This window comes from Solanum stenotomum, chromosome 7 (genome assembly GCF_019186545.1).
Source record: "Solanum stenotomum isolate F172 chromosome 7, ASM1918654v1, whole genome shotgun sequence".
Taxonomy (NCBI): domain Eukaryota; kingdom Viridiplantae; phylum Streptophyta; class Magnoliopsida; order Solanales; family Solanaceae; genus Solanum; species Solanum stenotomum.
In genome coordinates this window covers 50,174,513-50,199,083 of record NC_064288.1, presented here as the reverse complement: position 1 = coordinate 50,199,083, position 24,571 = coordinate 50,174,513, and the positions used below count along the sequence as shown (strand labels likewise).

Here is a 24,571-nt window from a genome sequence, read left to right as displayed (position 1 = left end):
AATTTATTTATACATTGTAATTTGTATAATAAGGTCTGTTTTTATATAATTACAAGTGTATAGGACGAAAATATGTGTATTTGTATTTGTATATACACTTTTCTCTCGCTTTATACAAACAAAAATACATTTTATACCGAAATGTATAAAATGACTAATTGTATATAGAAAATGGCTAATTGTATATCGAATCAGATGGCAAAAAAAGGGATGTTTACTGCGAATTATAATTAAAATAAATTATGGCTATAGCATTTAATTTGAATTAATAATTTACTATTTCATACAATTTTCCCTAATAATAATGGTGACAACTTAGATTTATTGAGACGTGGTTTCGTGATTCTGTAATCAATATGATGACTATGACAATTGAATTATTGTATTAGAAAACTGTTAGCGTGAGCATTTTAATATTATAAATGTATGCTTTTTTGCTCTATTGATTGTTGGTCACCTGATTCTCCTTTAAATGGCTGAGTAATGCCAATTGTTATTTGGCTTAAATGCCATTATTCATGGTGATAAACGTTCCAGTGAACGTTGTGAATTATGGTGGTTGTGCAGTTCTTCATTTTTGCACGTTAGTGGCATTGAATGCCCTCACATTATTTCACTCATTATTCCTCATTATTCTTTGTAACATATGTAACCTCTAGGCCATTTATCTCCACTATTTACTACCCATTATCTTCCTATTCATTGCTAGGAAGACTTTTCTACATAAATCTTCTCAATGTTTCTTATGTGTTAACTGAGAAGAATCCTAATAAAGTTGATGACACCTCCATGGATGATGATGAACTTATTTCTCATCATGAGAACGTGGAAAAGTACGATGGTGAAGAGGCAAGGGGTCAATATGCACTTTTACAAAAAGAAGAGGGCAACATCACAACGAAGGTAAATTTAATTACTTCAAATAATGCTACTCTTGAAACTCACAAAAATACTTCTTTGAAGCCTAAGAAGAAAAAATTTAAGAAAAATAATAGTAGACCTCCTAAGAAAAATTATGGTGAAAATAATCAAGCCCAAAATCAACAAGTTCAAGATAAGGGACCGTGCTTTGTTTGTGGCAAGAGTGGGCATATTGCTCGATTTTGCAGATTTCGGAAACGTGTTCCTAACCCTCAGGAAAACGTTATCGAAGAACCTTTTGTGGCGGTGATTACCGACATAAACATGGTTGAGAGTGTTGATGGATGGTGGGCTGATTCTGGTTCAAATCGTCATGTCTGTTATGACAAAGACTAGTTTAAAAATATACTCATTTTGAGGTGCCCAAAACCATCATGCTTGGTGATTCTCACAAAACTCAAGTGCTTGGTACGGGAGATGTCGAATTATGTCTTACTTCTGGAAGAGTATGAAAGATATACTCTATACTCCTTCCATGAGAAAAAAATTGATGTCTAGTTTTCTTCTTAATAAAGCAGTCTTTAAACAGATTATTGAGTCTAATCAATATGTAATTGTGAAGAAGGATATTTTTGTGGAAAAGGGGTATGCTTGTGATGGGATGTTCAAATTGAATGTTGAAGTGAATAAGGCTTCTACTTCTGTTTATATGCTTTCTTCTACTAATTTTTGGCATGCTCGTTTGTGTCATATTAATGATCGTTATGTTGGAATCATGAGTAGTTTATGATTAATTCTAATGATTAATTTTTTTTTTGAAAAGTGTGAGGTTTGTAGTAAAGCCAAAATCACTAAAAGGCCTCATTTTCAAGTTGAAAGAAAAACTGATTTGTTAGAATTAGTTCATACTGATATTTGTGAACTTGGTGGAATTTTAACTCGTGGAGGTAATAGATATTTTATCAGTTTCATTGTTGATTTTTCTAAGTTTACATATGTTTACTTGATGAAAAATAAAAGTGATGCTTTTGAAATTTTCAAAACTTATCTCCATGAGGTTAAAAATCAGTTTGGAAGAAAAATAAAAAGAATTAGAAGTGATAGAGGCCGTGAATATGAGTCAAAAGAATTTAATTCTTTTGTTAGATCATTGAGAATAATTCATGAAACTACTCCTTACTCTCCTTCATCTAATGGAGTAGCGGAAAGGAAAAATAGAACTTTGGTTGAATGGACTAATGCCATGCTTATTGAGTCACATGCACCTTCAAATTTTTGGGGTGAAGCTATTTTGACTGCTTGTTATGTGTTGAATCGTGTGCCTCATAAAAAGTCTAAATTGACACGTTTTGAATTGTGGAAAGGTTACAAGCCAAGTTTGAATATCTAAGAGTTTGGGGTTGTCTAGCCTTTGTGAGGCTAATGGATCCCAAGATTACAAAGTTGGGTAAGAAAGTTACTACTTGTGCTTTTCTTGGTTATGCTTCAAATAGTACAACCTATAAATTTTTTAATCTTGAAGATAATATTATGATAGAATCGAGTGATGCTATTTTTCATGAAAATAAATTTCCTTTTGATTCTTAAAATAGTGGGGGTCAAAGGATTGAACAAAATATTTTGTCACTACCTAGTTCTTCTACTTCTACTTTGAAAAATAAAGAAATTGGTGATTTTGAGTTAAGAAGAAGTAAAAGAGCTATAGTAGAAAAAGATTTTGGTCCTGATTTTTATGTGTTTAATGTTGGAGATGACCCTCTCACTTTGAAAGAAGCTTTATCTTCACATGACTCCATTTTTTGGAAAGAGGCTGTAAATGATGAAATGGAATCTCTAATTTCTAATAAAACTTGGAAGTTAATTGATTTACCACCGGGTTGTAAAACAATTGGTTGCAAATGAGTCTTAGGAAAAAAAGTTGAAACCGGATAGATCTATTGATAAATACATGGTTAGACTAGTTGCAAAAGGTTTTAAACAACTAGAAGACCTAGTTTTTTGATACTTTTTCTCCGGTAAAAAGAATTACATCTATAAGACTTTTAATTGCTATGGCTGCAATTTTTTATTTGCAAATTCATAAAATGGATGTAAAAACTACTTTTTTAAATGGAGACCTAAATGAGGAAATTTAAATGGATCAACTTGAGTCCTTTGTTGAAGCAGGCCAAGAAAGCAAAGTATGTAAACTTACTAAATCCCTATATGGCTTGAAATAGGCACCAAAACAATGGCATGAAAAGTTTGATTCCTGCATGATTGAAAATGGTTTTAAAACAAATGAGTATGATAAGTGCATATATCATAAGTTTTGGAATAATTCACATGTGATTATTTGCCTATATGTTGATTTATTTATCTTTGGCTCTAATATGAATGTGATTGATGAAGCTAAAAATGTTCTTAGAAGTCATTTTGATATGAAAGATCTTGGTGAGGCAAATTTTATTCTTGGAATAAAAATAACAAACCATATTATAATCCACCCCAGGCAACAACATACCAAAATCCTCCAAGACCATATGCCCCTGTCCAAGAACCAATCCACCAAAATAGACCAGCATATGCACCGAGACCACGTCCAAATCTTGAAGCTAGAAATGCTCACACTTACACATCGATCGCCGAACCCTACACCCAATTGTTTGAGAGGTTAAGACAACGGGAGTGCTGCAACCAGTTGAAGGAAAACTTCTTGATCCAATCCCTCATAATTTCGATGGAAACAAGCGATGCGTTTACCACTCGGGAATCCAAGGACACGACACAAAATATTATTATCGGTTGAAGAACCAGATTGAGTCTTTGATCAGAAGAGGAGTAATCAAATGCACTCCAGCGCCTCCCAATATGAACAACCCCTTGCCAAACCATGAAAATCGGAAAGTCAACATGGTTACTCTAGATGAAGAATATGGGGGCCCTGACAGTCCAGACATAGATGAACCAGATGTCATGACATCTTCGGCGCAACCTGTTATCACTGTTCAACTAAGGGAACCTCTGACTGTCCAAACATATCTCCCAAGAGTTGTAGTGACCACTTTGATCTCTAAAAAGCCTGAATATGGCACCAAAGCAGTCCCATGGGGCTATCGAGCATGTGCCAAGGGCAAAATGATTGACACTGTCATGGCTCAATGGATAACTAGGTCGGGGAGGTGTTATGCCCCAGAGGACCTAAATCAAAGAGTTCTTGGAAAAGAACATAATCCAAGGAAGAATGTTACCGATGCTGAAGTCGCAGAATTTTGGAAGAAGATGCAGCCTAAAGACTATTCAGTCGAAGAGCAGCTGAAGAAAATGCCTGCCTACATATCTATTTTGTCTTTACGTATGAGTTCTGAAGCTCATAGGAATGCTTTGATGGAAGTGTTAGACGAAGTGAATATTCCAAAAGAGACCACCAGTGAAACCTAAGCTTTAACGATTGGAAGAATAATGGAAGCTAACAAGATTTCTTTCCATGATGATGAGCTGCCTGCAAAAGGGGCAGGGCACAACAAAGCACTTCATATCACAGTCAAGTGTTGTGATAAGGTTGTGACTCGAATTCTAATTGATGGTGGTTCTGGATGCAACATCTGTCCATTTACCACTTTGAGGGATTTAGGTGTTAATATGGAAGAGATAAAGAAAAGTCGTGTGAAAGTTAGAGCTTTTGATAGAGCGCAAAGAAGTGTCATTGGAGAGATCTATCTCATATTGCAGGTGGGGCCGGCTGAATTCCCCATCCTATTTCAAGTGATGGATGTATCATCCAACTACAACCTTGTCACGCCCCGAGCCTACACCCTGGGCGGGACCGGCACTCGGAGACTATTGCTGGCCCCAAGCGAACCCTTGGCCTGACTTTCTTAACTCAGCGGAACTCAACTCAACAGAATAACTTCATGTAATGAAAAGTCATAAGACAACTTAACTGATACAAATTTGGCCACGAAGGCAGCTCGAGTCTCAAAATAGAATATTTATACATATACACAAAAGAGAGACTCAACTAACTGACTGACTGTCTATGAAGCCTCTAAAAATACTGAGATGGATGTTAGGACATACCCCGCAGCATCCTAATAAAACAAAACTAAGAAAACCAAAATGATTGAGTCCTCCGGAAAGCAAGGAGGCTCACCACTGACTCTGGAGTGCTCAACTGGATCAACGGCGTGCTGGATGCTAATCCTGGGTACCTGCGTCTGCATCATAACAAGATTCAGGCCAACTGGCATCAGTACATGGAATGTACGAGTATGCGAGCTGGACCTCTAAACAACAACTTAAGCTTGAAAGGAATACAATAGAGAACTTACCTTGACTCTGATCAACTCATGAATAACTAAACTCAATATAAAGCAATGAGACACATGCAATATATATAAAGCTTTTAAAACTATTAAAACATGACGTAAAAATCATATTTATAATATCATGAAAATACCATGCTTCCTCTCAAAGGCTACTTGTGCAATGCATGAATGAAGTTCCATACCCCCATCCATACTAAGCAGAACTTATCGAGGAACCAAGCTCTTTCTACTGTTGTGGGAGTTTCTCTAACCGATAACCACCACTATGAAACTAAGTGGTGATACAACGTTTTACCTCACGTTGCCCAAGGACCATCCTATACCTTGCCGTGATATAGGACCTTACTATTGCTTAGTGGATCCGCTAGCTTAACTTTCGTGGTCATCTAAAAAGTATGACCCGAGAAATCCCATATTGGCTACATGGTTCTATGGGGGCTGTGAGTTCTTTGAACGCTCCCCCAATTCGGTGCTCAAGACTACTCCCAAAAATACTTTAGCTCATAAGTGTTTTAAACACATCTTTCTTTAGTTGAGATAATTACTCAAAACTTAGCCCGAAGGCATTTGAAAACTCTTTCTAAAAAGAACAAATCAAAACCATATTTTTAATATGATCATTGATGACTCGGGATATTCATACTGCTTAAACATTAATGGTATATCTAGAGACCATACTGTTTAAACATTAATGACATACTCGATTTGTCATACTAATCATATTTTAGAACTCTTTTGCAAAACTCATCTTTTCTTTTTAAAAGAGATAGTGCTCAAACTTCTCAAAACTCTTTTGGAAATCTCAGTTTCCTCTCAACTTAAATGTGAAAACACTTATAAACTTCTTTGGGAAATACTTAGTTCCCTAATTACTTTTGAGAAATGAACTCAACTCTTGACTCTTGACTTAACTCGAAACTTTTGACTTAACTGAAAACTCGATACTCTTTGCTCGACTTGAAACTTGAGTCTCTTTACTTAGCTTGAAACTCTATACTCTTTGCTTGACTTGAAACTCTATACTTAACTTGGAACTTGAGCTCTAGAATGAAGTTAAAACGTTCAATGAAGACTCTTGAAAACTTTGAAGACTTGCTTGGACTTACTTAACTTCTAAGCTTGGCTTCTAATTTCACTTGGCTTCTAACTCGACTTGACTTGGAAACTAAGTTCACTTGACTTGGAAACTAACTTCACTTGAATTGGAATCTAACTTTCCTTGAATTGGAATCTAACTTTCCTTGAATTGGAATTATGAATTCAAGGTGTTTGATCACATGTTATGGAGGGATTCTTGATGTTTAGACGTACTTTGGAGTGTCGGAAACAACTATGAAACATAGGTATAATACCTAGGAACATGCATGAGAAAGTGTTAAAAGAATGGGAAGACTTGGCTCTCTTGGCGCTCTGAGAGGCGTGGAGCGCCAAACCTCAAACTTCAGAGAGGTCTGGTTGGGGCTCTGGTAGGGGCGGCGCCCCAAGGGCTGGACCTCAGAGTCCCTTTTGGGGCGCGCTGGCTGGCGCGACGCCCCAGCCCTTTTCCCCGAAAACTTGACTTTTCTCCAACTCTAAACCTTCTAAACTTCCAAGTTTCATCCCACAGACACTGAGGATCATCAAAACCCTTAACATACACTAGATTCAACTCAAAAACACAATCAAATCATGTACTAAACGAACAAGAACTTCCAACAACACAACCAACAACTTCAACAACACAAATCAACAACACCAACAACACAACCCAACAACTCCAACAACATGACCAACCTTTTCTCAAAAAAAAATAAAACAAGTTTGGTGTGTGGGGGAAAGGATCAACCCACACCAAAAACTCACATACCTTGCTAGGGATCACCCCCGACGATATCCACGACGGAACTTGCTTGATCTCCTCTTTCTTCTCTTCTTCTTCTCTCAAGCCCTAGCTCTTACTCTTTTAAAATGAGATAAAAATGATCCAAAAATCAGTCTAACACTATAATATAACCAAAAGAATTGGTTAGTGAAAAGACCAAAATGCCCTTAAAATTTTCGGACGGATTCCCTGCCAACTGCCCAACTTTCAAAGGGCATAACTCGCTCATACAAAATCGGAATCGAGCAAACTCGGTGGCGTTGGAAAGATCATTCCACAAGCTTCACAATAATAACTGGAAATACTCCTAACTCATCCTGAGCTAGGAGTTATGACTGCTCAAAGTTGGCCAAAAACTCACTGATTTCCATACTTAGACAAAATTCCAGATTTTTAAAATTCTTTCCAAAAATGAAAATTTCCAATTCTAAGCCTCTTCAATTATTTCACATTGCCGGATGTTACAAACCTGTTGCTGGGAAGACCATGGGTTCATATGGCAAGCTATAAGGGTCAATGAGGAAGTAGAGGTAGGTAATACAAAGTTGTCAAGTGCAGCAAAAATGGTTGCGTTAGAGATGTTGAAGTATGGATATTAGCCTAAGAATGGACTTGGACCTAAGTCCAATGGCATAGTTGAGACGATCCAGCTGAAGCATCAGAGAGGCACCAACGGACTCTAATATGCACCTGCCTCGAAAATAGACCATCATGGGTCAAGCGATACAATCTTTGTACCAGAACAAGCTTTGATTCCAGATCAAGATGGCGTTGATGACATCGTAGAAGGAATATGCAATCTGTTCGTGGCCATGGCTGGAGAAGAAGAAGGGATAAATCTCAACAAGTTGACATTTGTAATGCCGAACCTGGAGAAATCTTGCAGAATTGGACCACCAGCCCGTCCCTATTTCAACCAGAGTCCTGGTAGTGTGGAAAAATAGTCTTAGTTTTAAAAATTCGCATGATCAAATTGAGGCTTGAATCATGCCTAATCTTTTGTTGCTTGCCTCTTCTAAAAGCTATAATGCTTTGAAATAAAAAGTCTTTATTCTCTTTAAAACATTTCTCATTATTTTAAATATCTATTTATTTTTACTTACCTTTTGCACTTTTCAACACTCATATTAATAAAAATCCTCGTTCAACGGTTATGACATGTAACGAATCCACCGAGCAATGTGAAAGCGATGAACAAGATCACGAAGAGTACGATGAAAGCATGATGCCGAAAAATCTACCACATGAGATTGAGCAAGTTGAAAGTAAAAAAAAAACCCAATATGGATAAAACAGAGGTTGTCAACTTAGGAAATGAGGAAATCGTGAAGGAGACACGAGCCAACATACATTTGGAGTTTGAAAGAAAACAAGAGTTAATTGAAGTGTACGTGGATGATGTCGTTATCAAATCCAAAAGAAGACATCGTTTATCACTTCGTAGGGAGTGTATTGCTACAGAGTAATTCCATTTGGTCTAAAAAATGTCGGTGCAACCTACATGAGGGCCATGACTACCCCTTTTCATGATATGATCCACAAGGAAATTGAAGTGTACGTGGATGATGTCGTTATCAAATCCAAAAGAAGTTCAGACCACCTGGATGACTTACGAAAGTTCTTTGAGAGGTTGCGTAAGTATAATCTGAAGTTGAATCCAGCAAAGTGTGCGTTTGGATTACCCGCGAAAAAACTATTGGGATTCATCGTTAGCTAGAAAGGCATAGAGTTGGATCTATCAAAGATAAAGGCAATCCAAGAGCTACCTCCATCCAAGACCAGGAAGGACGTGATGAGTTTCTTGGGAAGACTGAATTACATCAGTCGGTTCATAGCTCAATCCACAGTGATCTGTGAACCCATATTCAAATTACTGAAGAAGGATGCTGCCACGAACTGGACAGAGGAATTCCAAAAGGCTTTTGATAGAATCAAATAATACTTGTCCAACCCACCAGTATTGGTCCCACCAGAACCAGGAAAGCCTTTGTTATTATACTTGTTTGTCATGAATAATGCATTTGGATGTGTATTGGGGTAGCATGATGAGACAAGTAGACGAGAGCAAGCCATTTACTATCTGAGTAAGAAGTTTACACCATACGAGGCAATATACACCTTGTTGGAATGAATATGTTGTGCTTTGATTTGAATCTCGCAAAAAATTAGGCATTACCTGTCTGCATACACCACGTACTTGACCTCAAAAATGGATTAACTCAAGTACATCTTTCAGAAACCAATGCCTACATGTAAGCTGGCAAAGTGGCAAATTTTGTTGAGCGAGTTTGATATTGTGTATGTGACACAGAAGGCCATCAAGGGACAAGCCCTGGCTGATCACCTCGCAAAAAACCTGGTGTACTAGGATTACAAGCCACTTACGACCTACTTCCCTGATGAAGAGGTTTTGTTTGTAGGAGAAGACATATCAGAGTCGTATGATAGATGGAGGATGTTTTTTGATGAAACATCAAACTCTATTGGAGTTGGAATATGAGTAGTTTTAATTTCGGAAACAAGTTAGTATGACCCAATCTCAGCCAAGATTAGGTTATACTATACCAATAACATGGAGGAATATTAAGCTTGTATTCTCGGACTCAGGATGACCATCGATATGAACATAAAAAAACTCTTAGTGATAAGAGATTTCGACTTATTGGTTCACCAGGTGCAAGAAGATTAGACCACTAAGAATGTCAAGATCCTGTCTTATTTGCATTGCATAAAAGAGTTGAATAGGAGATTCACAAAGATTGAGTTCAAGCATGTCCCTCGAGTTCAAAATGAGTTTGCCAATGCTTTGACAACATTGTCATCGATGATTCAACACCCATACAATAATTACATCAACCCTTTCGATATAGAGATACATGATCAACATGCTTACTGTTTTCATGTAGATGAGAAACTGGATGGAAAACCTGGTACTATGACATCAGAAGATTGATAGAAGCATAAGAATATCCTGAAAATGCCACAAGCAACCAGAAATGGACTCTGAGGAGGATGGCCAATCATTTCTTCCTTAACGGAGAAATCCTATATAGGAGAACTTTGGATTTAGGATTGCAGAGGTACGTCAACGCGCATAAGTGACAAGGCTTTTCGAAGAAATACATGTAGGAAAATGTGGACCTCACATGAATGGGTTCACTTTGGCAAAGAAGATTTTAAGAGCTAGATATTTTTGGATGACCATAGAGAGAGATAGCATCCGGTATGTGCAAAAATGTCATCAGTGTCAAGTGCATAGAGATTTTATACGGGTTCCACCGATTGATCTCAATGTGATGAGTTCCCCTTGGCCATTTGCCACTTGGGGCATGGATCTTATTGGACCCATAAAGCCTGCCACATCAAATGAACATCGTTTCATCCTGGTGGCTATCGATTATTTCACAAAATGGGTCGAAGCTTCGATATACAAGGCAGTGACTAAGAAGGTAGTGGCAGAGTTTGTTCGCAATAACATAGTTTGTCGGTTTGGAATTCTAGAATCAACCATAAAAGATAATGCAACCAAACTCAACATCGATCTTATGAGGGAAACTTGTGAAAGGTTCAAGATCGCTCATCGAAATTCCATGGTTTATCGGCCACAGATGAATGGAGCAGTTGAGGCTGCAAATAAGAATATCAAGAAGATTTTAAGAAAAATAGTATACAGTCACAAGCAATGGCATGAGAAGCTACCATATGCTTTGCTCGGTTATCGCAGCACAATCAGAACATCAACTAAGGTAACTCCTTATATGTTGGTTTATGGGTCGGAAGCAGTAATACCTGTTGAGGTGGAAATACCATCTTTAAAGATTATCCAAACGGTTGGTTTGGACGATGCAGAATGGATACGTAACATGCATGAACAGTTGATGCTCATCAATGAAAAGAGGATGGACGCGATTTGTCATGGACAACTCTATCAGAACAGAATGACCAAAACATTCAACAAGAAAGTCAAACCTCGACAGTTCACACCGGGGAAGTTAGTATTGAAAAAGATCTTTCCTCACCAAGAAGAAGCCAAAGGGAAATTTGCAACAATTGGCAAGGACCCTACATGGTTCATAGAGTACTCTCTGGAAGAGTGGTAATCTTAGCAGAAATGGATGGCAGAGTGAGCACAACGCTAATCACTTCAGACACCATCACGAAATACTACATTTGAAGACCTCAAGATTAGTGCTTATTTCTTGTACTTTTGCATTTTTTGATGTAACAGAACTACGTCTAGACCTGACTTCCCATGGTGGGGTACGTAGGCAATCCACATCGGATCTGGTCTCCCTTAGAAAACACAAAATCATCATTTCCATGTATTCAAAATTACGCTTGACCTGAATTCCCTCGGTGGGATACGTAGGCAACCTTTGTCGGATTTGGTCCTTTGCATTTTTAACTTTTCTATTTTATCGAAATACGTTTCGACCTGATTCTTTTTGGATACGTAGGCAGCCTAAGTCAGGCCCGGTCACTCAATTTCACATTTTTCACTTTTCTATTGTATTTAAACTATGTCCTGACCGGATTCCGCTTGGATACGTAGGCAGCCTGAGTCAGGCGCCCAGTCACTCCATTTCATATTTTTCACTTTCATATTGTATCGAACTACGTTATGACTTGATTCCACTTGGATACGTAGGCAACTTGAGTCAAGCTCGGTCACTGCATTACATATTTCTATTTCTCCCACTTGTATTCGAACTAAGTTATGATATGATTTCTATTTTCGGGATACGTATGTAGCCTGAGTTAGGCTCGATCAATTCTCTGCATAATTTCCATTTTTTTTCTTATCCTTAAGAAGCACTTCCTCATAATTAGCGTAACCTCAGAATCTGAAGAATCTCGATCGTCGCAATGTCTGCAAAAGAGCTAGGGAAGCTTCACCAGGAGGCTAAAAGCGAGAAGACTATGTTGGATATAGTCAACAAAATGGAAAGCTCGATGGACTTCGGAACATGTCGTAATCTAAAAACGCTTGAGAATTACTATATATATTATATATATATATATATATATATATACCTAATATATAAGTAATATACTTATTTTCTAAAAAAATAAAAAATTCTTTTCAAAAGATTTTTCTACTCTTCCACCTACTAAGTCTCTAGGTTAAGAAACTATGTGCAGGTTAAGAAGATGTCGAAAGATCCCAGTGACGAAGTTTCAGTCCACGAGTCGACACAAATCAACACCCCTTCCCAAACTAAAAATTTATTTGAGCACAGGAACACATGAATCAAGAAAATAACATCAAGTCTCAGGGCACGACTGGAGGCGCCATTCGACTTCTACAATCATGAGCCAAAATACTCTTTCCCTACTTTATTTCCCGAATGTACTTCAACTTGCATCTTATATCTAAGAACATTTCATTTTTTGCAGGTACGCTCAAAATCCAGACCAAATACTGAAGAGAAGGGCCCCTCGTCGGAAAATAGAATAGTTAGCTTTCTGTCAAAATAACTCCGCCAATTGGAGACTGTACATAACAAACATCGTCAAACTCCACCAACCGGAGGCTGTACATAGCAAATGTCACTCAAACTCCGCCAACCGGAGGCCGTACATAGCAAACATCGTCAAACTCCGCCAATCGGAGGTTGTACATAGCAAACATTGTCAAACTCCTCCAATTGTAGGCTGTACATAACAAATATCGTCAAACTCCGCCAATCGGAGGCTGTACATAACAAACATCGTCAAAATCCGCCAATCGGAGGCTATACATGGCAAACATCGATCGAATTCCACCAATCGGAGCATGTATATAACCAAAAGAAGCAACACCCCGCCAATCGGAGTCAGTTTATAAGCAAAAGAAGCAACACTCTGCCAATCGGAGACCACATCATAGTGACGTCACCGAAGCTCCACCGATTGGGGGAATGTAAGCACAATGACGCTTTCATACACTAACAATAATATGTTACATTACAAGCTTTACAAAGCCGGATACATTCTTTTACTTTACAACAGCCCCTCCAAGCGGAGGTCTACATTATAAGCTTTACACAGCCGGATACATGCTTTTACATTACAACATCCCCGCCAGTCGAGGACCTTTACATTACAAGTTACTTTACCTACATCACATTCACAACACAAAAAATGGGGACGTCAACAATCGTTTGGACATCTACACTCTACTCTTTACATTCCTAATTTCAATTTATAATTTTTGAACCGCAACAAGTACTTTTCACCATTTTACATGTTTTGCAGGACAACACATTATACCGAGGAACTCCCTCTAAGCAGCAAACTAGGGCAAGTTAGTGCAATGTCAAGCATCACTAGCTATGTCAAGGATTCACTTTCAAAACTCAACTCGACTCGATTTTCAACAGTTCATAAAACTCTCTCAGGTCTCACTTCATTATAACACGACACTGGGGCATTCATTTAAAAAATCATCCCTCTACCATAAGTCTCCGGTAGAAGTTGCTACGAAGCATTTCTCATTCATGTTCTTTAAAACTATATCTCGTCCCTTTATTCGTGCCAATCTCTTCAAACCTCACCACCAAAACATTTCAGTATTACCATAATTTGATACTAGGGAATTTTTTTTTTTAATAAAAATTTGCTATGTTCCTACATTCTCGAACTACATATGGCCTGATTTCTCATGAAACCTCAGATACATAGGCAACTCAGAAGCCAGAGTTCGGCCATAACTCCATAAACATTTCTTGTCGAGTTTTGCTCAAGGTGTATTTTAGTGGGTCGCTTAAAATTGGATCGTGTCAATGTTTCTTTGTCCACGTCTTCTCTACTCTCCTCCGTGGACAAAAGAAGGGGCAAGCTGTTGACACCCAATTNATAATAATAATAATAATAATAATAATAATAATAATAATAATAATAATAATAATAATAATAATAATAAAATATATATATGCTATGAATTTTTGTAGGAATAAAAAAAAGATTTTTAATTATTTATTTTATTTGATAAATTTATTTCGTAAATACTATTTTTTATATAAAAAATTAAATATTATATTACTACTTACTTTCTCATTTTTCAAATTTCATGTCAAATAATTTTTTTTAAGGGTTAACTCGATTTTTCTAATTAAATATAATTTTTATTATAGCGATAAATATTTTTCAACATTTTTTTCAAAACTAGGAAGACTTAATTAATTAATGAGTTGCTAATTTATATTAATTTTATTTTTAGAATCACTATTTTAACAAATAAGTTAGTCTTGCAAAATTATTATTTTTAATTTAATAAACTATGTCTATTTAATAAAGAAGTGGGTTATAATTTATACGGAAAAGGATCAAAATTGCCCCCGAACTATATGAAATAGACCATTTATACCCTTCGTTACATTTTGGGATAAAAAATGCCCCTACTGTTATCCTAAGAGACCACAAATGCCCTCAAGAGTTAACACCCCAAATTTTTGTTGACATGGCAAGCCACGTGAGACTAATCCTTTCACCTAAGCCCAACTAGGATTCACTACAAAAGAACTAGACCTTTAGTGGCAACAACAGTCGCCACAAAAGCCCAGAAAATCGTCACTAAAAGTTTTTAACATTAAATTCTAATTTTGTGTTTTTTTCTTCATTGTTTTTTAAAAAACCAAATATGATATCGATTAAGTAGGAGTTTGAAGACACTATATGTTTTATTTTTATGTCATATGTAAATGTATAAAATGTACAATGATGCATTATATATATATAGTAGGAGATTTGAATCGAGAAGTAATTTTGATTATTTTTCGTAATAATATTGGATCTTTTTAATATGGATATTGCAAGTTTTTTATTTTAGAAAATTAGGTCGCAATCGAAAATTAATTATCATATTTTTTTGTTGAAAAAATAGGTTTTACTAGCGAATGGTTGTTGGAGCCTTAGTCGCCACTAAAAATCACTCATAACCTTTAGTGGCAATATATTGGGATTTTGTGGCGACTTTGTCGCCACCAAAGGTCAAGTTCTTTTGTAGTGAATCTTAGTTGGCAATGCTTAGGTGGAGGGATTAGTCCCACATGGCTTGCCACGTCACTAAAAAATTGGGCTGTTAACTCTCGAGGGTATTTGTGGTCTCATGGGATAACTGCGGGGGTATTTTTGATCCCAAAATGTAATGGAGGGTATAAGTGGTCTATTTCGCATAGTTCAGGGGCAATTTTGACCCTTTTCCGTAATTTATATGGACTTAATTTGAGCAAAATTTGGCAGTCCAATTTATTTTAACTCGGCCAATTTGCGCATGCCACATAAGGGCTTAATTTCCTCTCCCATGGCCCCATGGCCTCCCCCACGTGGACCCCCCACCCCTTTCATTAGAAATGGCTCTGGGTCGCCGGAAAAATGTCAATTCCAGCAGTTCCTTTCCCCATCTATCACTCACCCTTTTCAATCAATACGAAAAAAAAGATTTTCCAAGGTTTTCTTCTCCTTCATAATTGCTTTTCTGCTTGCTCTGAGATTGGGGTTTCCAAGAATTCAAATTTTGAATTTTTGGAGCCTAAATTAGCTATAAAAGGGAACCATTTGGTTCTCATAAGGGACATCCAAAAAAAAGCATTCGGAAATCATCGATCAACGTCCAAAAACCAATCCGGAAATCAGTGAGAAAATCTAAGAATCGATTGAAAAATTCCTCAACGAACGAAAGAGATCCAAAAATGATCAGTAAAAAGATCCAATAATCAACTGATAATCACAAAAATAGCTTTGATTATTTTCTTTTACTTCTCTGCTTTTGTTTTTGCTTTCGAGTTTTAATTTCGAAGTCAGAATCCAAGCCCCTGTTTGTTGCTCTACATAAGGTTAGTACATGTCACCTTTGTTGTTATTATGCATGATTAAATGTTGAGCACCTATCTGAACTTCAACTTCTTTGGACATTTGTGTGAGTTTTGACTAATTTCTGCAAGTTATTAACTTTGTATGAACCATGTGTTTTTGAAATGCTTATTTCTTTTAGAGTGAAGTGTGCCAGTAGAAATTACATTGTTCCTATTTTTTAGAAAAACGTCATTACGTAATAGGCTCAAAGGTTGGGTTATGAATCTATAGATGAAGAAGTTACTATCTGATTGAACTTTAGAATATGATAAAATTAATTGATGCTGAGTCTGTTCTGCCATAATTTGTTTAGCATATTTTATATGCTAGTTCATATTAGGTAAACTAAGAATTAGTTACACATGAATCTGATCAGATTCAAGAGGGCTTTACACTTGTTATTTGGAATTTAAATTACTTGTTCTCTTTAGTCTCCTGGATACTTCATTTTCTGAAATTTCAATAAGTTTCTCTCCTTGTTCTCATATCTCACCTAAGTAATTAGAAGGATCCCATGATAGCTTTATATTGGATTGAACTACTGCATTTTTCTCCTCTCTCTCATGAGTAGTGACACGTAATAAATCTACCCGTGTTCATGTGAAGTCGAGGACACTAGATAATAATTTAGTCACCAGCTTAATGCATGCTAAGAGTGTTTACGTAATGCAGTCCGCTACCAACATATTAGTTCAATGATGTTAGTTTATTATATTTGATTAAGTAATATAGTCATGGATTTTCCTCTCCTATAATGACGAATTGAAACATTTACTTAAGCGTTCATGTGCCTTTCAATGACCTGTTGTCAAGAATTCCAAAAATGCTAAGTTTTTTTTATCGGTTTAAGAAATGGGCAGTTATTAACTACGAGTTCTCTATGTTTGTATCCGGTTTGGAAATGCATGCCCAACACCAATGCGAACTTCAGCATAGATATGTTCAATGCATATGCATTCCATCCTAGTTTTGTTATTGTTTGGAGTTCTTTCAATGCGTCCATCTCTTTTTTATCACAAAATTCTTCACCCTGTCTGTAAATGTGTAGACCATTATTCTAAAACAATAAATAAATGCATATACACTTCATACTCTTATACATATAATATTGTTATTACCAAGACAATCTACATTATGCTCTTTTGTTCCTTATATGCTACATGTGATATTATTGTTTGGCTTCCTTTGTTGGACTCAAAGAATAAATATATAGTCTCATGCTTCCGTAGACAGTTGTAGACATGCTTAAACTTGTTTGATGACATAAAAAAAATATGTATTCCTGAACATTGAAGCTCCAAACTACTGTACATAAAATTTGGAGGGATATGAATCAGTAAAAATCATGTTTTCCAAGAGTCTGATTGCCGGAATAAGTAAGCCTGAATTTGGGTTAACAGATGGATAGGTAGAATCTATTTTGATGTGCTTTCTCACAAGTTTCGAATCTCATTTACTAATTCTCTTCTTTTGTTTATTTCACTTGTACACTCGGGAGCGCATTTGGAGTTGAGATACGACTCCATTCATCTGTCCAAATCATATTTGTGCTCGCCTACATTATCGCTTGTGTCTAGCAGCCTTCATCGCGTCAATAGTGTCCAACGTTTCCTTCTCGCTTCAAAGTTTTCACGTTCTTTATATCATATATGTGTTGTTATCTTTTGGCCAACATTTTACCCCTGAGTATTTCCTTTATATTTATGATATGCTTTTATTTTGTTTGGGTTTGTATGAATCAACTAAAAAAGGTGGTAAGACGTAGTTGCCCACCGCGCTTCCCTTTAGATATTGGGTTTATTATAGTTATTTTGTTTAGAATGACATTTTTTCAATCAAGTTTTATGAGTTACTTGACACATTTTGGTGGTTATGAAAACACATTTTTTAAAGAAGTTCACTTGGGAATATTGTTTTCAAATGTTGTGAACTTATTTTTAGATTTTTCTTTCATAAACAAGTGTTTAGAGTACAAGTTTAGCAACTTAAAGTTTGGTATTTTGGGGTCTCAAAGTGCAGCATGTTGAGTTCAAAAAGTGCAGAATTTTGACATTAGAAAGTCTAAATTTTGAGTATAAAACTGCAGGTTTTGAGGCTCAAAACACAGCCCTCTTTGTGGGCTTTGAAGTGCAAAATTTAAACTCGAAAATGAAGATTTTCGAGGTTAAAAAGTGCAGATTTTTAACTTAAAATGTGCAAAATTTGAGTGTAAAAAATGCAGGCTTCTGAGGCCCAAAAACCAACTCTTTTCGTGAGTTTTGAAAGACATATTTTAGCTTTAAAACGCAGATTTTGAGAGACGAAATTATCATTTTCTTTCCTTTGTGCAAATTTTAAAAAAATAAAAATAAATGTAGTTTTTCACTTCAGTTTAAAAACATCATTTTTTTAGGATCTAAAGGTACATTTTTTGGAACTAACCACTATACTTTGAGAGTTTAAAAGTGCAGTAGTTTAGGTCCAAAAGGTACTTTTAAAATACTACTTTCAAAAGGAAGATATGATTTTAAAAGACCAAAATGAATGTGATAAGGCGCACTAGAATTGTTACCTTTTAAGTCTTGAAAATACACGGCTTAAGTTATTCGTTCCGAGAAGGACCAAAATATTCATTAGCTTTATCTATAAACTCTCACTTAGGACTTTATGTTGAGGAAAACTTATCCTTTAAAACTCCCAAATGATTTTGAAACTAGCGTAAGGCTAAAGTTATTACCGTTTTATATATATATATATATATATATATATATATATATATATATATATATATTTTAAAATAAGTAATTAAATAAGGAAGTAGGTCTATATATTTTATTAACAAAAAAATAAATGTAACTATAGAATAAGTCCCAATATTATGCCCACTTTATATTCTTTTGACATCACCCCCTTTATGAAAATATATTTGCTATTGTCACTTTTAAAATCAAACATTACTAAAACATTTTAATTTCTTAACATGTTATTTCAAGATTTTAGATATGCCAATAGGTTCAAAATACAAGGTACATACATATATATGTCGTACGCAGAAAGGTACAAATTTCTATTTCTTAGTTTTTCTCTATACGTAACTTATTATTTTGTTACACTTCATATTTTTTTCTCATATCTACTATCACTTTTACAAATGTTACTTATTTTTTATATAATTTATAAACTCCTACACTTTAATATACACATTATTTTACTACATATTTGCACCCGACTACTATCTCATTTTATTTTATTTGACGTCTTAATTCTATATATAAATTAAACAACAAATTTTATATCGTTTGAACTCAACATTTATTTTGGATACATTTATATAAGACGCATCTATATTTTTCAACATATAAAATTATCATACATGTTAGTACATTTATTTTTATTTATTTATTTATTACCGTATGATAAACATACTATAGACATATATACGTCGTACCTTGTATTTTACTCTTTTATTAAAATAATAAAATTTACTTACCATTGATTTTTTAAGAAAAATAAATAAATAAACAAGTCTTCCTAATTATATTTTCCTAAATTGAGTTTAAGGACTATCTTCGGATAGGCTCTAAGGGATGCTTAACACCTTCCCCTCGAGTAACCAAAACCCTTACTCAGAATCTCACTGGTTTCGCAAATCAAAACAGAGTTTACATTTACATATTAAAAAATGGTTTTCCTAATATTTCCCTTAAAATTTAGGTGGCGACTCTAACACAAAAACGATTTTCTTTCAAAATCAGAGTGTCAGTCATATTATGTTGTGAACTGTTTCGGCTAGTTTGAAATAGGGTGCGACAACGAGATGTTACAGTGAGTGTATTGTTTCCTGTTGTGATTTGTGAAGGTTGAGTTGATAAACCTCTTAATGAATATTTGTAACCCGTATGGGTGGAGTGTTAAGCTTACAGGAGCACTCTCGACAGATTTCACCTATGTGAGTGTGGAAGTAGGTCGCTTCCTATGAGAATTGGCTTATTCTCAAAAGCACTCATGAAATCGGGATAGCACATGACCATAATGTGCTGGCTTTAAAGCTCATGTCAACACCTTGATTATTATGTGTGAGCAGTGATATTGTATTTCCCTTAAGCAGTCAGTTCAAATCTGAGACCACTACGACACTGGAGTAAAAGTTACTGTTTCACTAAGTGGAGGTTCAATGCAGAGCACACCTTCATTATGCATAGTAATCTTCCTTCAGCTAATGGACTCTCTTATCTAATATTTAAATGAGAGGGGGATTGTTAGTGTAAGCATTTTAATATTATAAAAGTATGCTTATTTGCATTGCCACATTGACAAATTGATTCTGTCCGTTGGAGTTGCCTCTAAGGCAGTACTTCCTCTATTGATTGTTGGTCACCTGATTCTCCTTTAAGTGGCTGAGTAATGCCAATTGTTATTTGGCTTAAATGCCATTATTCATGGTGATAAACGTTCCAGTGTACGTTGTGAATTATGGTGGTTGTGCAGCTCTTCATTTTTACTCGTTAGTGGCATTGGATGCCCTCACATTATTTCACTCATTATTTTTCATTAGTTTTTGTAACATATGTAACCTCTAGGACATTTAACTCCACTATTTATTACCACATTATCTTTTGATTCATTGCTAGGAAGACTTCTTTTAGTATAAATAGTGGTGGTCTTCATTTGGTTTGAAACACACAACATACAAGAGAAAAATATAGAGTGCATAAAGTTTGTCAAAAGAGAGTTCTTATTAGTTGAAGGGAGGTGTTCTTTTTGTGGAGCTTTGGACTCAACTCTTGTCCAGAGTTGTTGAGTTATATATTGTGATTAGGCTGTTGTATCCTGGAGGGGACAAGTCAAGAAAGACTACTGCTGGACCGGGGAAAAACATTTGTTGCAGTGAGATTGAATCTCCTTAAAGAGAGCGAGATATTCGCGCCTAAGCCTGAAGAGATTTATTTCTTCTTTTTATTTTCAATTGTAATCTTGTATTTTTGTTATCTTGTAAGTTTTCACTAACAAAAACCAAATATATACAAAAATTTTATATAGATAGTGCCCGATTTCTATATCGGGCCTGCAAATCGAAGTTCTTATCTCTCTAACTCATGAATAAATAACCCGTTGAAAAGTAATAGCCGGAATAGAACGAAGTTTCTGCATGACTGCGTCAGGTTTTCGCCCATTTATTCTATACTAAAGGTGAATCCATTTGCATACGACATATTTACAGCATGAACAAGGCATGAATCATCATTGAATTGCCACAACTGGGCCCTTCCTCAAGGGAGGAGTTCATACTCGAGTAGTAGTTGCTGAGGAAGAAGAAGATAATAAAGCAATTAATTGGAGAGTTAATATCTGAGATAGTCACTCAACTAATAATTATTTGCATAGAAAGTCACTCAACTAAGAATTCTTCTCACACAAAGTCACTCAACTAAGGATTCTTCTAATAAAATAGAAAGTCAGTCAGTTTTCTTTTATAACTTCAAAGTACTCAACTATGTATATTTTACCTATAAAGTCACTAAACTATTATATTTTACCTAGAAGTCATTGAACTAATTTAAATAATTTTTCATTAAATTTTGTTGAAATACAATTTTTATTTTAAATTAAAATTTTAAATAAATAGTAAGATATTAAAGAAGAACACTTGAGGATTAATGTTACTAATCCTAGACGGTTAACTTGATTTTTTTTTCTTCCTTTCCTTTTATTATCGATGATTTTTCCCCCATTTAATATGTATGCTATTATATGCCGTAGTACTTTTGCACATATATATTTACAAAATAACATTTTAATAAAATAACTAAAACGAATATTTATTATTTTTAAAAAATAGTTTGAAATAAAAATTGTGTTTCAACGAAATTTAATAAAACAATCAAATGAACATCTTATTATTTAAACAAAAAATTAGTTAAAAATAAAAATTGTGTTTCAGTAAAATTTAATAAAACAATTAAATGAGTATCTTATTATTTTTATTTGTGACTTTAAATTTTTTAAATAATTTTTTTTAATATTTATTTTCATAGTCAAACACTCAAATAATATTCCCCAAAAAATATTCAGATATTTACTTACATTGTCACGATCCAAAAATGGACGTGATGACACTCGTCTTATCCCACCAAGACAAGTCAGCCTAAAACTCAAACATTACAATAAAATGCATAAATTTTATATTCAACTCAAAAATCTCACGTGTACAAGCCCTCTAAAGTATTACAATTGATTCAAAAGAAAAACACAAGTCTCAAATGACTTTGTTTCTAGAATAGAACAAGATCATAAATAGGAGTAAGAAAGTCCGTTGAGAGGACAAACATCTACCTCACAAATCTCCAAGAAGCCTCAAAAAATAAGAGAATGGAAAGTATCACAAAATTCAGGCTCGTAACCTACAAAAATTGTAGAAGCAAGGGGTGAGACCAAACCACACAGTACTCAACAAGTAAACCTCTAAACACAAGCTAAGAGAATAGAATACGGGTACTCCTTACACCCTAACCGAACCTGTAATGACCCTCCAGGTCATTCCTGTGTCTTGCCTTCTGTGTGTCATTTAGAGCGTTCCTATAGCGACCCCAAGTCATTTATGACTTGCTGGGACTGACAGTTCGGTCACCTGGTCGTTCGTTTGGTCTTGGTGCGAGTTTTTGTGTTTTGGAGCTTATGAACCTTGAACGATCATTTTCGATCAAAAGTTCAAGAAGATGACATCGAAATTTAATTCTGACAATTCCATCAGCTCCAGAAGGGTCATTTTAGGCTAGTAATATGGTTGACATGACTCCCGAGGTTTTTAGTGTGAGTAGGTGCGATTAGGTGTTTTAACTTTAAGTTTAAGACTAAATTTGACTTTGGTCTACATTTTGAGCAAACGCGCTCGGATGAGAATTCCGTCAGCGCGGTTAGCTCTGGAATGTCAAGTTTGGTCTAGATTGACCCTTCTTTTTGTCCCGAGGTTTTCGATATCTTTCCGAGCCCTTTTGTGATTTTTGACTTAAAATGACTTTTGGAAGTGGGACCCACTTTTTATCGAGATGACCTTTGATGGAAATTCCGACTGCGCCGTTGAGTCCGAAAAATCAAATTTGGTATGGTTACATATCTCGTTTGCGTGCACGGGGTTCCGAACAAATTCGGAGCACCCCGTCGGAGTTTTTAGTTTTTGGAAAATTGCAGAAAATCTGCTATAATTACAGAAAAACCAGCAACATTTCCCAAAACTTAAACCTTCATCTCTCTCTCATCTCTCAACCGATTTAGGCGATTCGAAGTGCGGGAGCTTCGTTTTTTTGATGGCTTCGCTGTAGAGTGTCCGAAAGTTGTCGGGTGCACGTAGTTTGAGGTAAATTTTGCGATAACCTGACTGATGTACCCTTTTTTGAGCCTTTGTTTTTGACATTCTTATTTTGGTCATATCTCTCTCATTTTAGCTCGGTTTTGGGTGATTCGAAGTCCCACATGTTGAGAATTGTCGTGACTTCGTCGTAGAGTGTTCAAAGAGTGCTGGGCACCTTTCGATTCTCGTTTATTTCGAGTTTGGACTGCTGCTATTTTTTTTTTTTAGTTGATTAAAGTGTCATTTTCTTGCTTGTTGATTTTTGCTGCGTTTTGAGCCACAAATTGTGTTCCATTTTGGAACACAAGTTTAGGGTCTCTTGACGGAGTCAAATTCGTACAGTTTGGTGCGGGTCCCACGATTTCCCGTTTTGACTCCAAAATTAACCCATCTCCGTTTGTTGTGATTTTGGTGTCTAAACGACCGTACTAACGTTGTGATCTTATATTTGATAGAGTGACAAGGTTCAAAGGTCGTTCGGGAAGGAAAAGCTTCAGTATAGTGATTTGGAGCGCGCACGGTCTACCTTAAGGTAGGCTACGACTTTCTTTCTTTTAGATTGAGCTTAATTGTGTAAACGCATGTCGATTGGAATGAATCGTGAGTGGGTACTAGTTTCCTACCTTACTTTGATTAGATACCTCATGTTAGGATCGATTGGCCATATTTCGGGTAAGTATCATGTTAACCGGTTTGTAACATCCGACAATTTAAAATGAATATGAAGAAGCTTGAAATTGGAAGTAGTCATTTTTGGAAAAAAATTCAGAATCTGGAAATTCGGCCAAGTGTGGAAATCAGTGAGTTTTCGGCCAACTTTGAGCAGTCATAACTCCTAGCTCAGGATGATCCAGGAGTAGTTCCAGTTATGTTTGGAAAGCCCTTGGAACGATCTTTCCAACGCCACCAAGTTTGCTCGATTCCGAGTTCGTATGAGCGAATTATGCCCTTTGAAAGTTGGGCATTTGGCAGGGAGTCCGTCCGGAAATTTAAGGGCATTTTAGTCTTTTCACAAATCATTTCTTTTGAGGTTATATTGTTATGTTAGGCTGATTGTGGATCATTTTTGTTTCATTTTAAAAGAGTAAGAGTTAGGGTTCTTGAGTGAAGAAGAGAAGAAGAAGAAGAAGAAGTGGGAGCTAGGGTTGTGGATACAAGACGTTTTCTTCATCAAATTTCTTGGGGAATCTTAGTAAAGGTATGATAGTTCTTTATCTAGGGCAAGCTATCACCCTAGAGCCAATTTCAAATGGTTTTCAACTTTTCCAAAGTTTGTGAAAAAACCTAATTTCTACTCAAACTCATGGGTTCTTGCATGAAACGATTTCAAATGATAAGTTATGATATTATTGATGTTTATTTGATGTTTTAAGATGAAAA

General features: G+C 35.7%; 1 protein-coding gene across 1 annotated transcript in view; it reads right to left on the bottom strand.

The window, feature by feature from the left end:
• The window catches only part of LOC125870358 (MLP-like protein 28), a 56,944-nt gene that overhangs the window by 2,144 nt on the left and 30,229 nt on the right, over positions 1-24,571 (bottom strand). The gene's annotated exons all lie outside the window — the stretch shown is intronic.